The sequence below is a fragment of the Simochromis diagramma genome, unplaced genomic scaffold, assembly GCF_900408965.1.
Source record: "Simochromis diagramma unplaced genomic scaffold, fSimDia1.1 OVJJ01000802.1, whole genome shotgun sequence".
Lineage (NCBI taxonomy): Eukaryota > Metazoa > Chordata > Actinopteri > Cichliformes > Cichlidae > Simochromis > Simochromis diagramma.
The window spans coordinates 15838295-15856584 of NW_024387492.1; positions in this window are offsets into that span (position 1 = coordinate 15838295).

Here is an 18290-nt window from a genome sequence, read left to right on the forward strand (position 1 = left end):
TATCTCTTTAGTTTCAAACGTTGTACAGCACTTTGTTTGAAAGCGCTTTATAAATAATTATTTTTATTATTATTATTATTATTACATGCTTTTGAATAGGTGGGGCAGTATTTGAAAACTAAAATAAAGTGTCTTGTAGTGCTACTTTAGTTCATTTATTTCTTTATGTGCAGGGGATGGTCTCCTCTCTAGGTGCTGAAGTCAGCAGTGCACTAGATGGCACCACCAGAGGCCTGAAGAGATAAAAGAAGTGGCAACACAAAAGGAACTGATGTTTTGACAAAGAGACGAGAGCAGAGCAAGGAAGAATCTGGCCTAAAAGGTAAAGCAAGCACTGAATACAGCTGTAAACATATCTGTCAACTGTTTATTTCTTGAAAATGCAGAGCAATATGCTTTGTTTAGTTAAGCATTAGTTAAATGTGTTAAACAGTCAAATAAAAGTTCACTGTATTTACACTGCATGCATACGATTAGTTAGAAATAGTGAACAAAGTGGGCTTTTAAATGACTTTAATAAACCTCATGTTCTGTTTTATCCTAAATTAACTCCTAAAATTAATTTTACTAAAACATCACCTTGTTCCATCTTGACTTCTTTTCTTGAACATTTTCACATAGCCAAACTCTCATCTATCATTACTCTTCTTTGCTTCTTGTATTTGAAATGACAGTGGAATAAAGTAGGAATGCTACAATAAGGGAGTAACAAGGCAGGCTTTTACAGGAAAAACAAATACTTATACTGTAAGTACTGCAATTTCTTGTCTAAATGCTCTGTACTTTTTGAGATGTGGGCTGTATTATGTTTCAACCTTCCTTAACTTGCTGGTATTTTGCAGAAAATGAGACCCTTGTTTTGAAGGTTATGTTTGAACAGTGATTGTAAAAAACGAGTTAAATCGAGTTAAATTAGACTTGGCTCCATCATTATAAGGTGATGTAACCCAGCAAATTTACATGGTATTATTTTTTCTTAAAAGTTGGTAAGGGAAAGGCAAGGCTCGCAAAATTTCAAAATCCCTGGTAGCCCTTTGGGCAGGGACTCTTCAGTTTTTGGTAGCCCAAAATAAATTTAAGTAGCCCGAATAAAAAAGAGCAATTTTTTGATTGATGTTTTGTTTCCTGCTTTGTTTCCTTTACAATATTATACATTAAAGTATAATATTGTAACGGAAACAAAACAATCAAAAAATTGTTGAAACACAAATTACAACATTGTATAAAAATTACAATCATCAACTCAAATACTTGGTTCTAATTGAACAGAAATTTCTATGAACTTGTAAGAACTGTGTAGAACATGAATCAGTCTGTGTCAGATCCTGAATTTGAAATTTCCACTGAAGTCACGGGTAAGAGGCAAGTGGAACCAAGATCGAGGCCATTTGCTTTTTGAAGTTTGCAAAGACTGCTAAATTTTGCCAGTGGTAGTTCACTCTTTGCAACATAGTACGCTGTTCTAAACAGATTTTTCAGGCTTATTTTTAGTATGTTATTTGCAATTGGTGTTTGGTCTGGGAAAGATATTGCAGACTGAGCAACAATGCGTTTCTTGCATTTCTCATGGGTTCTAATGGGGGCCTTTCTTAAAATTACTGGCCCAGTAACAAAGGCGCTTGTCGACTCAGAAATCGAGGGAAAACCAACAACACACCCGGCAGAACACACTATGTTATTTGGTTTGGACTCCTTCTGACATTTCTTTGGAGGTGGAGGAACACCAAAGTAATTGCTTAAAGGAGCTTGCTTCTTCGACATCTTTAAGAGTTCTAAACAAATGTCTGTCCTCCTCCAGAAAATCTTATGCACGCAAACACGCGTTGCAACTTCTTATCTTGTGCGCGTTTTTTATTTTGACAGCGAATGCGCACCTGCGGACCACTTATGTGCATCCCTGGTTATTTAGCTTGACATATTGCAGTCACAGAAACCATAAAGCTGCACTTTATTTTGCCTTATAGTCTGATTTGTCATAACTTTTCTGTTTTGTGGTAAGCTTTTCTTTGGCTGTCACTTCTTCACCCTGACCTGTCTTTTTGGCTCAGCAGAACTAAAATATATATCCTGCTGCTTTTACACACGCACTCACATAACGCTCAGCGATTCTCTGCGCGATCAACCTCTCACATGTTTAAGCTTGCTGCCGGAGATTTCACTTGTCATGTTTGCATAGTAAGCTAACGATTGATAAGACGATGTCAGAGGAATTGGTGCGCAAATTATCGTCACTCACCAATCAGTGCTGTCGCTCTCTATACACAGTTCGCGCGATTGCAAAGTGAAAGCAAAAAACAAGCGCAAATTCAAACGCGATTTCAATATGCCACATATTGACAGTGGCTCACCGATGCCAATGACATAATTACCCAGCTACATTTCTGAAAGAATGCAAAAGCATTGACATATATTTTTCCTTCCTATGATAACCCGACGGGCAGGGCAGAGATAGATTTTGGCAACCCGACTGGAAAAATCGCTAGCCCCGGGACGTCGGGCTAGCGATTTTGCGAGCCGTGAAAGGAGTCCTTATCACATGCATATCAATGTAATGAATATTAAATAAAGATGTAAAAAGGCAAAAGTAATCCATTTTATAATATGGCCAATGCCATATTGAAAATACAACATATTTTTAGAGTAGAGGAAAATATTGTTTGTTTTTCTGCAAAATTACCATGAAATTAGAGAATACTTCAAATTACTTATGCACAACTTAAGTTTACTTACAGTATTATTATTTCCTTGTTCATGTAAAAACATAAACCCTTTATTCTAGTCTGCCTACGTTTAAGTATTTAAGTGCAATTACATTATAATTTTAAATGTAACACATTGGAATTTCATTTAATTACAGGAATTTCCCCCTTAGTTGCGAGCCGTATTATAAAGTGCTATCCATAAAACCCCTAATTATCAATCTTGTTTATTAACACGGGCTTCCTGCTTCAGTCTCTGTGCATGCTGATGTAAAACGGGGTGTTTGAGTAAGAAAAATGATCACGGCAAAACACAACACAGGTCCTGAGAGAAAGGCAGAAGACCAGTGCTTCAGAAACCAGTTAATCCTAGTATGAGATGTGTTTCAAGTAGTCCAGAGTGTACTGTTGCAGTTATTGTTTCATCCCCAAAGTGTCAGCTGTTAAACTTTAAACTTGATCAATTTGAACACAAAGTTCTTAGAGGGCATTCAGGTGTGACACTCTTATAGAGAGCGCACAGAGATTTTAAAGTGACTTTATTATTTTTTTTATTTTTGGACAAATTAAAGTGAAATCATTCTCTGTATTGAATAGTCTTTACTACAGTGCTGTAACATATGACAAATTTGACAGAACATTAAACCAAGCATAACAAACAAAAGTACATATACGTGAATTTTCTGCATTTATTTCAGCAATTTATTGGCTTCTTTAGGTTCTATTACTTAAATACAGCTTAACAAACTGCATCTGAAAATTATCTTACCACAGCTCAGAATCTATATCGTAAGGATACCTCAATAAGACAGAGTGTGAACTTCCTGCTAGAGAAGTTTTCTTCACAAAGTTTAAGGACGGACTTAATCTGAGCACAGAATGTAAACAAACAAAGATGCTGGTATTCTGCTTAACTCTTACTCTGCTCTCTGTTCTTCTTCTCCACTTGTGTTTTTTTCCCCTCTTGTTTCTTCTGATTTGAAGGCACCATGAACAACACAGTAAACCTGACCTCTCATCAAGATTTGTGGCGCAATGTGACGATTGGAAACACCACCTGGGTTTACCGTCCTGCTGTGAACTCGGCTCTTAATGATGCCATTTCAGCAGTGGTTATAATCATAATCATCATCAACATGGTTTCACTTGGATGCACCATGTAAAGACATAAACATGAACAAAAGGAGGTGCTAAAAGCTGTGGAAAGTCATTACGCCAGCTGAAATCAGTAAATAGAAAGCAATCCTGCCGCTTAACGCAAACTAATTTCAGCAGTTTCAGTCCCAAGCCTATAAAAAGGTGTCTCATTACCAAGGTGTCACACAAGAAACATCAGATGAAGGGTAAAACAAACAAGATTTCTCAAGACCTTCGCAGCCTTATTGTTCCAAAACATAGTGATGGCATTAGTTACAGATAAATGTCTAAACTAGTGAAGGTTCCAGTGTAGCACTATTGGGGCCATAATTTGGAAGTGGAAAGAACATAATTTCACCATAAAATGGACATGACCAGGTGCTACCAGACAGACGAGAGAAAAGAAACATCAGAAGAGTTCAAGTCCAAGAGTCAAGGACAGAAAGACCTGGAATCAGCAGGTACGATTGTTTCAAAGAAAACAATAAGTAATGCATTAAAACGCCATAGTCTGTAAGCATGCTCATGAAGCAAGACTCCATTGCTGAAGAGAAAGCATTTTGAAACATGTTCAATGTTTGCTGAACAAAATTTAGACACATCTGTGAAATACCGGGGGAATATAATTTGGTCAGACCAAAACAGAACTCTTTGGATGCCGTAATGCACACCATGTTTGGAGGTCAAAAGGCACTGCACATTACCCTAAAATCACCATACCGACAGTGAAGTTTGAAGGTGGGAACATCATGGAGTGGGGGTATTTTTCAGCATATGGCATTGGCATGCTTCATATAATTGAAGGAAGGATGAATGGAAAAATGTACCGGGACATTCTTGATGAAAATCTGCTGTCATCTACCAGGATGATGACGATAAAACAAGGGTGGACGTCCCAAACACAGATCCAAGGAAACTCTGTTAGTTATGGATATGCCTGGTTTAAATTTCTTTGTGTGGATTGGATGGGTTGTTAGTGACATCTGCCTTTGAAATGATGTCAGTACCACCTTTAGAAATATATTCACTTAGCAAATTGGTAAAGTGTTCAATACTTATTCAATACTGCCTTTGAAATGGCAAGGTGTCACCTGAGTGAGCCAGAATAGGTGGCAAGAGTGAGGCAAGACTATGCTTTTCTGCTCCGACTGCTGCCCCATGACCTGAACCTGGATAAGCATCAGGAAATGGAAGGAAGGAAGGAAGGAAGGAAGGAAGGAAGGAAGGACTGATTATTTTTACTCAAACTGGAATAAAATCTTCAAATATTTACAGATACAGGATTTCGGAATAATACTTATTGCTATGAATACAGAAAACTGAAAGTTTACCTTTTTGAATTGAAATGAACTTTTTAACGTTTTGAAGTGTGTTTATATATCCAGTGATATTATTTCTGATCAGTTTTTACCTTCTTCTGTTTCAGTATCACCTCATGAAACCTAAGGGGGTGGCTATTGCAGTTGTGTCCCAGTATGTGATCATGCCTCTTACAGCCTTTTTCTTGGCTAAGGTTGGTATTACGTTAAATAAGATTAGAAATAATACTTCATATAAAGTTAGTTCCCCAAATTTTTGAAGAGATTCATAAAAAATGAGAAAACTATTAAACTGACTTAACCAGAAAGAAGATTAATATTAAAACAAATCAATTGTTTTTTTTTTTTAAAAAAAAAAGCATTTTCTTTTTCCATGCTGTCGGCATACTTCACAAGAGCTCTCATTTTGGGTAATAAAGATCTTTATGATATAAAGGGGCCTGATTATTCATGATTTTTTTATGTGAGGAAAATCATTTTAAATTCAACTCTGAATTTAACAGGGAACCAATGAAGAGAAGCTAATATGAGGGAAATCTGATTTCTCTTTCCAGTGTCATTTAGTACTCTTGCTCTTCACCATATAATACATAGTGGCCCAATATAATTGAATTTGTGTTGCTGTACCAGTATATAACTGACACCAGATCAGCACTGTATCACTGTTAAACCTTGTTACTGGCACCCTGTAAGAGGTTATTGCGATTTTGTGTTACAGGGGTTCCAGTTGAGTGATATAACAGCTGTGAGTGTTCTGGTCTGTGGCTGCTGTCCTGGAGGAACACTCCAACACATTGACTCTGGCACTAAAGGGGGCATGAACCTCAGGTACACATGGGAAGTTATATTCTTGTAATACATTTATATTAAAAATGTAATTTGAGGTGATCATAACCCTTGTCTTTCCCTTCAGCATCTTGATGACTTCCTGCTCCACGTTGTTGGCTTGGGTATGATGCCTCTCCTGCTCTACATCTACTGCCAGGGTTTCCCCAGCGTGCCCGTATGTTCAAATCATCTTATCGTTGGTCTTGACCCTTGTCCCGTGTGGCATGGCATCCTCATCAACACCTACAGCCGCAGTATTCAAGAGGGTCACAAAGGTTTGTGAAGAGAATGAAGGTCAGACAGATCACTAGAACTGATTAACAGTGTTGATTAATCAGTTGGTGCAGGGATGCAAATAATGACTTTAATAACTGATATTTGTTATGTTGTTTAACAAAAAACAAAAGACAATAGAAAACCTGTGGATTCTGTCATCTTAAATGTTAGGATTTACTGATTTTTTTTCACTTGACAGACAGAGAAATTGAATACTCTAGACATCAATCTGTGAACTGATACAATTCCCGAGACTTGTAATTTGTAAGGCTTTGGACACTTTGGACACACATCAGATCTCCAAAGAAAAAAGCATGCTGAATATCTATAATAATGTTAAATGGGTAATGTGTTAGGAATGAAGAAATTCCATCTGATGGAAACGAGAATCATTAACCTATAGAGAGGTGAATTCAAAGACACCCGAAAATCAAAAAAAAAAAAAAATGTAAAAGGTTAGTGCATTTTGCTCAAATTTCATTGTAGTTTGTAGCTTGTCTAAGGATCTCAAACAGATACCTAATGGTAGTCAGAGTGCTGTTGCCTAGCCTGTAGAGGTCTCTGCATTCCTTTGATAAGCCCCCGCTAACCATCACTGACCCACCTGCTCTCATCTGTGAAAAGCACAGGGTGGACCTGCCAATTCTGGCATTCCATGGCAAATGCCAAATGAGGCTCCACAGTGTCAGGGAATGAGCAGAGGTGTCACGGTCTGCGGCGGGCGGACCGTGTGTGGGAGTGTGAGGTTCCAGGTGCAGACATAGACGAGGAGACAGTACTGAACTTGAAACGAAAAGCGAGCCTTTATTTGGGCTGATTAACGTGGCAAACAACAGAAAGTACAGAGGCAAAACTAAACTAGAAGCTGAACTGGGAAAACTAAGAACTGACACTAAACTCAGACAGCAGGGAAAGCGAAGACAGGGTGACAACGATGCATATGGGAGACTACTATGAACAGGACTCTGTGCTGGAACAACAAAGAACTATACACGTAAGCAACATGATCAGCACAGAGTCCTGAAACCTGGCGTAACATGGGGGAAGTTGAACAGACGACGCGGCCACGAACAAAGGAAGACTGAGGACTTAAATACACACATGAGGTGATCAGGGGAAGTGGAGACACATGAGAACACAGCTGACTAGAAGGAAACATAATGACAATACAGGGGAGAGTAACACTAACTACAATGAACAAAGAACACCATCCTCTTTCAAAATAAAACAGGAAACACAGAGACATAGACATGGAGATAGAACATGAACTTAACCTAACCAGAGACATGAAACATGACAGGTAGACACACGGACCAGGGAGAGATGACAAAAGGGACTAAGAAACCAAGGACTAAACTGCAAACTAGAAAACAACTAGATGCGTTAAACTACACATGTGGATAAAAAAATATGCATTAGAACTTAAACCCTGGGCCTCATGGCCCAGTACCGTGACAAGAGGGCCCACTAGAGGACGTCTGGCCCTCAGGCCACCCTTATGAAAGAGACATTCACACAATTTTATAGGGCTCTGACAATGCTCATCCGTTCCTCCTTGCACAAAGGAGCAGATACAGGTAGAGCAGGGTAGCTACCTGAACGCTACTCCAACAGAGGTCATTATATTTTTAATAATTTTACATCTTCACTCCGTACAACACTCTAGCTCCTCTGGAAAAAAGAAAAAGACTCAAATAGGAAGTACTTGACTCCCTGGTATAACTTTCAAACGGGCATCTTAAAGCAGATAACTCGTAGGCTGGAGAGGAAATGGTGTCTCACTCATTTACAGGATCAGCCAGGAAAAATATTTTTTGGCTCAAGAAAAAAAGAGGATTTAAAATCCTCCTGATCACATACAAGGTCTTAAATCTTGAATCGATTTTTAAGACTTCGTAATACCATTTCACCTTAATAGAGAACTTCTGCTCTCAGACTGCAGGCTTAGTTGTGGTTCCCAGAGTATTTAAAAGTAGAATGGGAGGCAGAGCCTTCAGCTGTCAGGCTGTTGCCTCTTCTTTGAAACCAACTCCCAGTTTGGATTCGGGAGACGGACACCCTCTCTATTTTTTAAGATTAAGCTTAAAACTTTTTGACAAAGCTTATAGTTAGGGCTGGATCAGGTGATCCCGAAGCCTCCCTTAATTATGCTGCAATAGGTCTAGGATGTTGGGGCTTCTGAAGAAGTGTTTCTTCTTTACTCACTATGTGTTTATACACCACTCAGCATTTAATCATTGGTTATTATTAATCGATGGCTTGTGACTTTGTCCTGTTTTCCTCCTGTCAATCCGAACTGGTCACAGCAGATGGCCACCCATCAGTGAGCCTGGTTTTGCCGGAGGTTTCTTCCTGTTAAAAGGGAGTTTTTACTTTCCTCTGTGGCCAAAGCGATTGCTCATAGGGGTCATATGATTATTGCTACTTAACTGACCAGATCAATATCCCAGAAGTTTCATTTACTTGATGCTATACTCTGAAAAGTGTTCCTTTAATTTTTTGAGCAACATAGAACCAAAAGAGAAGTCAAACACTGATTTATTCCCTCTCTTGTTGCTGTTGTTAGGTAGGCATCATATCTTGCTGATTTTTACTGTGGTGACCTTGACCTTAGCTATTATTGCAAACGGACGCTACATCCTGACTGTGCTGTCTCCTTCACTCTTGGCCATCGCTGGTCTCATGCCTTTGATAGGCTACTGCTTTGGATATGTCTTCTCTTCAATCTTCAGACTCAGCCAAAGGTAGGTTATTTGCTTAATTCAGTCATTGATCGATATTATCGACATTGATGATCCTATGAGGTTTGGAAAAATATATAAATAGATCTCTCTCTCTATATATAGAGAGAGAGACAGACACACAGGCAGGTAGATAGATATGACTTGTAAATAATCCTTCCTTGCCTTCAGGGAGCGGAGGACCGTTTCCATGGAAACAGGCTGTCAGACATATTGTGCTGTGCTCCACCATATTGAAGGTAGCCTTCCCTGGCGAAGTGGTGGGTCCTCTGTATCTATTCCCGGGAGTCTACTTTGTGTTTCAGTTGTTCGAGGCGGCGATGATCATTATGCTGTTTTTGGTGCTACCAAAGGTTCAAGAGAAAGGAGAAGGTAAGAGTGACAGCAGGTTTCAGAGGTTACATTTTACCACAGGCCTTTATTACACAAGATAAAAAAACAAGAGTTTACAGATGTCTGGCTGATCATTATTTCACAAAAATTCAACTGTGAATTGATCAAGTGTGGGTAACTCCTGAAATACATCCAGGTTTGCAGCATCTTCAGATTGGGGGCTTTGCATTACTGAAGTTGCCATATTTCAAATATATTAGATTAAACATTTTTAAATTTTGTGTTTGAAGAAACAGTACTTTTAGCACTACACAAAGTATAGAGCAGAAAAATACAGATATATTCTTTATTGTACCTTTATGGGCTTGGTAAATTGGGCGATACCTTCTAAGGTACTCTTGTTGTTCCCTTCATGTTGTAGGTTATGGTGACCAGTCTTGAACCACTAATGGCAATATTATACTCATTGTACTGGTACCCCAAACTGACCTTTTTAAAAAAGGTGCCATGTTAGATACAGTGTAATTTATTCTATATATTTTCATTATTAATACTGTATTTGCTTGATTGTTAGTCATTTAAGTGGTTCATTGATCACCAAAGCATTATGCGCCTCACATCTGCCTCAACATGTGGCAACAGTGCTAACAACTGCACCACTCTGACCTGAGACGAACACACAATAAATGTCAGCTGGTGTTAAATGCTCAAGTACGCTTGAGCCTCAGTTAACAGCACAGTTAAATAGTTAAATGCTCATTTTTAAATACATTCTGCATTTAATAATTAGTTAGTAATTATTATTAACATCTGGCACTCTCAAATAGTTTAATTGAGTTCAATTCAATTTTATTTATATAGAGCCAAATCATAACAGTAGATGCCTCAAGGGAGTTAAGTACTAATATATATATTAAGGTCTTGGATTCTAAGTTTTTACAATAATACAGAGAAACCCCCAACAATCAAACGACCCTCCTATTAGGAAGCACTTGGCCACAGCGGGAAGGAAAAACTCTTGTTTAACAGGGAGAAACCTCCAGCCGGCTCAGGGAGCGGCAGCTATCTGCAGCGATTGGTTGGGTTGGAGTGGAGGAAGACCTAGTTTACCTAGTTATTCTAGACACAGGAACTTGAATACATAGTACATTACTAAACACACAGTCTGTGGTTGAAGCAGCAGAAAAAAAGAGGCAGAGAAAATGAACAATTCCACCATCAGGTGTGGATGAGTGAAAACAATACACAAGCTTATGACCTGAGTCGTAACAAACTGCAAGCACCAATGAGCCCACAAAAAGGTTTCTGGCTAAGAGTCTCTGCTGCCTGTTCTTGTTTTCAATTCTACACACGAAAAAATGGCAAAACGGCGCCAAAACACTCCATCGAAGAATAACTTTGTGATTGTGTTTTGTTTACCAAATCTTAGAATTTTACATCTAACCACAGATTGAGCAACTTTTGTGTCAAATCTTGGTTTGTGTTAATGCATCTGCTTATCTGATCCACAGAGCCTTACCAGCCTGCGGCCACTGGAGAGGATCTGAAAGAGTCTGATGTGTGATGTCAATTACCACTCATATTTCTCTATTAGCGTGCACTGTTACACCAAAGGGGCTCCAGATGAAGGAAACAAAATCCTACAGCTTACTGAACAAACAGAAAAAATGTGCACACCTTGTATTTCGTGATATTATACCATATTGTTATTGAACCTTGTTAATGTTGCAGTAACTCCGTTTACAAAGCACCAGTGAAAAGAAAATCCAGTTTTAACATAAATCTTTTAAAAATTAGCGGATTTTTTTTTCCCTATGTTCATTACAACACACAACATTTTCGCTAAACTAAATTCATTATTGTACATAAATGTACTTTTTCCAATGATCTTGTCACACCAAGTACCAACATATCACTGAGGAGCGACGCTATGGACGCATTCAAAAGAACGCCATTCAAAACGGTTCCGGATAAATAGTTGGATACACGTGGAGTGTCTGTGAGGAATCATCTGCTTCTTAATGTAAAAAAAGATCAGACAGACAGTGATCAACTTCAGACGGGAGAGCATGATGATGTGGTGGAGTACAGGTATCTGTCCACAGAGTGGGTGTACACAAACAAGGGGTGAGCAAGGAAACAAATTTATTGATTTAGAGGAGCTTATTGAGTAATAGTTAATATTTTTCCTTTTATTTACTCATTTATTTTCATGAAAGTATTTCCAAGAGGAGGAGCTTCTTTAGCACTTCTCAAGATGCTTAACTCACCTGTGCATTAGATGGCACTTCTGCACAAACAGAAGTTTCCATGTGTCATTTGAAACAGACAAAAGGAGTAAGGAGTGACAACATGAAAGGAATTGATTTTATGACACAGAGAAAAGCGAAGAACGTGGCCCAATAGGTAAACATAGCATTATATACACCTGTAAACATATTTCTCATGTTTAAACTGCAGCTGTTCATTTCTTGAAAATCATCTGGAGGATTTTGGTCATTTCTTCTTTTTCTGCTTTCTGCAGACAGACTTCTAGGTTTAGGCGTGCAGTTCTCACCTTCAACACACTCCAGACATCAGTCTTAACACTTTAATGAAGCTTTGCTGTGCTGTGTTTGTAGTGTGTTTGTGTTTTTGTTTACTTCAACAGAAACAGACATTTGCAATTTATGTGCACACAGCATGTGAGCAACATTTAAAAACCCCTTGAAGATCTCCAGACATCATGCTCTTAGGGAGGTGACGGGTGGTCGCAACTTTTCTTACAGTGGGAGAGGGGCAAGAATGAGCTTGGCTTAAGGTATAGAGATATATGATGTTCTGTTCAATGTTCTTTGTGTAAGCGTGTCTGTGATAGGGTATATAAGATGTAAGGGCGGTGGCCACAATTTAGAGATGATCCTAGTGTTTTGGCTGGGAAATTCTCTCCATATTGTAATATGTTATTAAACCATTTCAAAACGCTCACTGGGTTTGTTGCAGGTCATTGTTAAAATTTCCATAACAATTTGGCGTTGTCGAGCAGGGTTCCTCGTGTTACAGGTATAGTCCTTTAATGAAGGCTGTGGATGGATGTGTGGGACTGCTCCTGGAGGTGTGTGTCTGAGTGAGGGAGAGAGGAAAACAAGGGGATCACGAGTAGCTACGGAAGAAACAGAAAATAAAGGCATTAAAAAGGGAATATAACAACTCCCACAGCAGCCCGAGGTGTGTGCGATGCTCGTTCTGAGTAAATTGTTGGAGCCTGTAGAGATGAGAATATTATTTTACTGTTACTATTCATTACCATTATTATTACTGTTGCATCATTTATGATTTATCATTATCATTTCATTAGAGCATTTATTGAAACTGTTGATGTTACATTAAAGTCTGTATTTCAGGTGTGAGCATAATTACAAAGCATATTTACATGATAATCTTTCATTGCAGGTGCAACCGTAATCATCTTATACAAATTGCATTTTTGTGCTCATTAAAGAGTTGAAGCTCGGTCAAGTTAATTAATGGTTTGAAGCTATGGCCGACGCGATGTTCAACCGATCAATTATGCAAAGTGACCCACAGCTATTGAAAGGATTGCATACATGCTTACAGTACAATTTACCACATATTAAAGGCCCGTGTGCCCTCAGCAGCCTGTTGCATTGAAGTTTGCCTGGTAACAGATGACGCAGAGTAAGGTCATGCACTGAGGTTAAGACACATACACATAGTCTGCCTGAATACACATACACAGTATTTAGACTTGTTTTGCTCGAAACTGACTGCAAAGTTGTTTACCTGCATACGTGACAGTTTAGTTCTACAAATACTTGAAGTGCAGTAAGTGAAATAACAGGAAGCATCCGGCGGTGGTGGAGGAACAGAGGAAGGAACTGTTCTTTTTTAGAATATGGCCTAGGAGGAATTACTGGAATTGATGCATGTTTTTTATCTGCTTGGACGCACAAGGGGCGTTATATTTCCTGATACCCTGATGTTATATATATGACACCCCATTTATTGTTCGGAGAAGATCGATGCTGTTTGAGTGATCGTGCTCGGCTTCCCACATATATGTGCTTCAATAAAATCATTGTTTTGACACACAATGGACCTCCAGTCGTATGTCTCTCCTTTCAAATCACGAATCAGGACAAGCCCACTGTACACGGTGTTTATGCCTTGGAAGAAAATAAAGTTCCGGTGAAGCAGTTTTTCTATGCCTCCTTCTGTCTCTTCAATAGCAAAGTTGACCTGTGCAGTAAGCTTGTTACCGGCTACGAGCCAGTAACGGAACCCGAAGTAACAGCCAGAGGTCTTCTTACTACGGTTTGGGGCCATGGACCTGGTGAGGCAACACTAGGGGCTCTTTTCCAGGATTAAACTCTGCAAAGTGCCAAGAGAGAAGGAGAGCAAACTTGATTTTTTCTCAGACAGCAGAGAGAATGGGGGCGCCGGGAGATGCTGAAGGGGGCGACAAGGTAATGCACTTCAATAACATTAGCAACCCATTTTTGTCAGAATGCCCATAAAGTGGCAAAGTTAATATGGGCCGTGCTACTGACAGAAACAATAAGATCTGTAGTGGCAACCCCTTCATCACAGGCATGGAACTAACGTCAATGGCAAGCGTAGCAGCAGCCAATATGACAGGATTTGAAGCTGCATGGCATCTCACCCCGCCACCTTCAACTCACACCAACCCTTTCTTCACCCCAGTAGCAAAGCAGAATGCAGTGTGTAGCGAGTTTAAGCAGTTTCAGTACTCAGATTGTGAAGGCCCTGGAAATATTACATCTACACCACTTACAGTGGGACAGCATGGCACACATGATCACCTTTCTTGGATTATTACATCCCCCTCATGCAGCCAGCCATTCACCGCCATGAACTGTACCTGCAATGTCCCTATAAAACCACAGTTTACTGAGCCAGAGAAGCTACATATTATGCCAGATACACCCCAACCTGCCCAATTCAGCTATGAAATGCCAGCTCAGGGCTACTTTTCCCCGACACCTCGCATGGTAACACCACCACCAGCAGGGGTGTGTGGGCTTTGTAAGCATGGCCATGGCCACAGTTCAAAACAAGCCATGCCAGGGCCACCAGCACTTGGAGAAGCATCAAGTGCTGGTGGTTCACACAGTTGTGCAGCCTCGCAAGCCCTCTAGCATCCCGATCAGAGTCTTTAGCCCTTGGGCTACAGCTGTTACCTTAAAGTGGGGTGCAGTGGCTGGGGTTCTTCAGCCTGTGCAAGTCCTGGAGAGGTTGGGGAATCACCCACCAAGGGTCTTGGCAATCCTCGAGATTGATAGCACTGCCCCTGCTTCTGTGCCAAGCCATTGGCAGACCCTGTATGCTGAGAGCAGCCCCGGTTTCACACACTTTTCCCATTGCGGACTGACAGGCCTGCTGAGGTCCTATGGTGATGTCTTCTCCACTGGCCCAAAGGACCTTGGTCGCATCAGTGTCATCCAGCATGACATCTTGACCATGCCAGGGCCACCAGTAAAGCACTCGCCATGCAGGATGGCAGGAGACAAACAAATAGCGGCCGACCAGCAAGTACAGCAGAGCCTGGATGCTGGGTCAGCTCAGCCTAGCAATAGCAGCTGGGCTGTTCCAATTGTGATGGTGAAAAAGAAAGATCAGAGTCCCCAACTGTGTGTGGACTATAGACCACTAAATGAGCGAACTCTTAAAAACGCTTAACCCCTGCCACGCATCCAGGATACCCTTGACACGCTTTCTACTGCCAAGTACTTCAGTACACTAGACCTGACATCAGGATACTGGCAGGTAGAGATGGCCTCCAGAGCCCGATAAGATAAGATAAGATAAGATAAGATAATGTAAAGAGATGTACTCTAAAACACCTCTTCAGTAGAGAATCAGAGAAGAGAAACACGCAGAATTTCTTGCTAGCAAGGGCAGCCTCCAGAACTGAGACTCGCCCTGAGGACTGCCCTGGTCCTTTATTTATATGCTTCAGTGAGCGTTTGTTCCATACATTGAAATGTGGAGGTGTACGTGTGTGTGTGTGTGTGTGTGCACTTAGACTAAGACAGATATAGCTACGTTAATCCTACCGTAAAACAATAAGACAAGGTACGACCTCTCCCATGCTCCTAGGATGTGGGGGTGAACGCCAGAACACCCTGGAATGTTACAGACCTCCTAGGATGAGACATTCTTTCAATTTCCCACCAACTATATACTTCTAAACACAAGTGATTACATGCAGTATTCTACCATATGCAAACTTATATCATTAAAAGATTATACTGACTACTAAGTACAATTTTCCATTGACATTCCCTCCTGTTGTCAGTATAACTATAATATATCTAAGTGAGATATCAGTATGTAACACCTTGTTGTACATTTTCTGTCACATCGTCATTAGTCACACAAAGTCTTCATGTTACAACAGGTCGGAGTCATTATCATCACTTGTCACGGCTCTATATGCAGCAACAGTAGAAAATATTATGCGGTTAATCATGAGTTTTAGACATGGCAGGACACATGTTACAAAGACACAAATTAAAAGTAAAAATATTTCAGCTCCGATGAGTAGTCCTTTTAGCACCTGTAACCAGGAGCCAGTGTAAAGCCAGGAAAACCAGTCACTTGTATCACTTACATAGTCCTGATTTTGGGCCTGCTGGATCTGTCTCAAAGCATTCAGGGCGTCAGTCATGTTTAATGAGTGTACATCGTCCGGTATGTAAGTGCAGCAGGTGTTATTGAAGAGGACACAAAGTCCCCCTTTCTCTGCTAGTATCATGGAGTAGTTCTTCCCTGGGAGTTGGTCCAGGAACACATATAGTGTCGGGTGTGTTGACGTACTGGCATATGAGAACAGACATAATAGTCTGTATTTGCCGATTCTGTCTTTGTCCTGTCATGGATATACTTATGGCTCTTCTACTGTCCATCCTCTGTAGAAAAACCTCCTCTGTGGAAAGGGTGCTGGGTCCAGTTATCTTACTGCTGTTATGATCCCAGCAGTCTTCAGTCTGCCATCGTATGCACAGTATAGTGACACAGCATTAGGTGATGTTCATAGGAAACTGCTGTCATCACCACCATAGCTTCTGGTTCCTGTGCTTTCACAGAATCATGATGCCATCCTTAGACTCCCCCTGCGCTGTCGATGGAGCTTGGCACGCTCCCCTCATCCTTCAGGTGCCCGTCCGTTGTCCACAATCTCCTCTGTTGGCCTCTGGAAAGCCCCCTTGGCACAGCTCTCATTCCAACGCAGTTTCGTGGTCCTTGCTGTGGCTCCAAAGTCTGATCTCATGATGGGCCCCAACCAGCTCGACCTTTGACCTCAACCACTGCCTGGGCTTTCAGCTATGCCTGGAATGGTTCTTGCTTCTCACTGGGCCTCTGAAGATTTCTCAGGAGATTACTGCTGCACCTGTATTTCCTTGCTAGGAGGAAAAACTTCTATTTGGAGAGCATGTCAACAATCATCAAACCACATTCTTTTTGTTCAGTGAACTTCACTTATAGGCCATCAAAGCCTCATCTGAACATGGATGCACCACTTGCATAGGTTTAATACCTGTAAATGAACTGTTAATCACACAAATCGCTGCAAAAATCATATAAAACATAATTTAATGTTAATTCATTGTTTCATGTTAATCCTGGACCCCTCCTCTTGACGCATGGACACTCCCATGAGTCAACTCATCAAAACCAGATTCCTGTCTTAAAGAAAAAGGTTAGCTTGATCACGTCCCAGGCAACATCAGGGCGTCTCCTCCTCTGGAGCAGCACCACCCTGGACCTATAATCCTGCAATAAAAGATGTTAGTGTGTTTTGCATATTAAGTTTGCTTAACACCTAGCTCTGCCAGGAGCCTGCATAGGGTTAGGGTTAGGGTTAGGGTTCCATCATGGCCTGGAAATCAAGATCTGGAAGTGAAATCAAACTTCACACCTATAAACAATTGTATCGTAAGAGTAAAAAGCATTCAGCATCAGCAAGACAAGTGTCATGTGCGGGTTTTCTCAATTCACTAAACTACAATTATTTCCATAAGTTGCCTCAGACATGGATCATCCCATGTACTCAGTCAACATTAATGTAATCGGTGACTTCTCTTAAGCAAAGTCACTCAACTCATCAATCACTATGAGCTCAAAAGTGGCCAGCTAATGAGCCCCATATTAAACTATTCCATAAACACTGCACATCTGTTCAATTGTCACTTGTCTGTCTGTGCTGAATCCTTTACAAGCACTCTTAAAGAAAAACAACATTAGCCAAACACACGATTCATACTGGTTGTCAGGTGTCGGCCATCCAGGTTCCAGAGGAGCTGTGAAAGGTCATAATGTTAACACTCGCTGTGGAAAAAGTAACAATGGTCTCGTCTCATCACAGTATGTCTCAAACTGTATTAATTTCTCCCCTGTAACATTCACATTTTCTCCAACATTCTCTCAACAACACAGTGTAATTTCATCATCAACATATAGCCTGTAACTACAATTTTCTTCATACAAAATCTCAGAAATCCTGTAGTAGAAAAACATTAACTAGTCCTCTTATAAATCACATGATCAAACACATGAAGAACTGTAATGCTGTAGAAAAGAAAATGCAAATGTTAGCGCTGCGCAGGCGTATGCATACTTTGTCACAGTTACCTCTGTAAGCAATACAAGGTAGTGAATAACACCCCTGGTAGATGCACAGACACAGAAAGTGGCATTTAAAAGGTTAAATCGTCATGCAACCTTGGATGTTGCTGTCATCTTTCTGCTCCTGTAAAAAGAAGCACATAAATTCATCTGCACCTTTGTCAGGTGGGGGTTAACCTTGAGTCATGGTCAAGTCTTGTCAGCTTTTACCAGTCAGTCAGTTTGTTTTTTATTTCCATTCATTCATTCATTCATCCATTCTTTCTTTCTTTGCTGATAGTGGAACCTATCGTCGCATTTAATTTCCA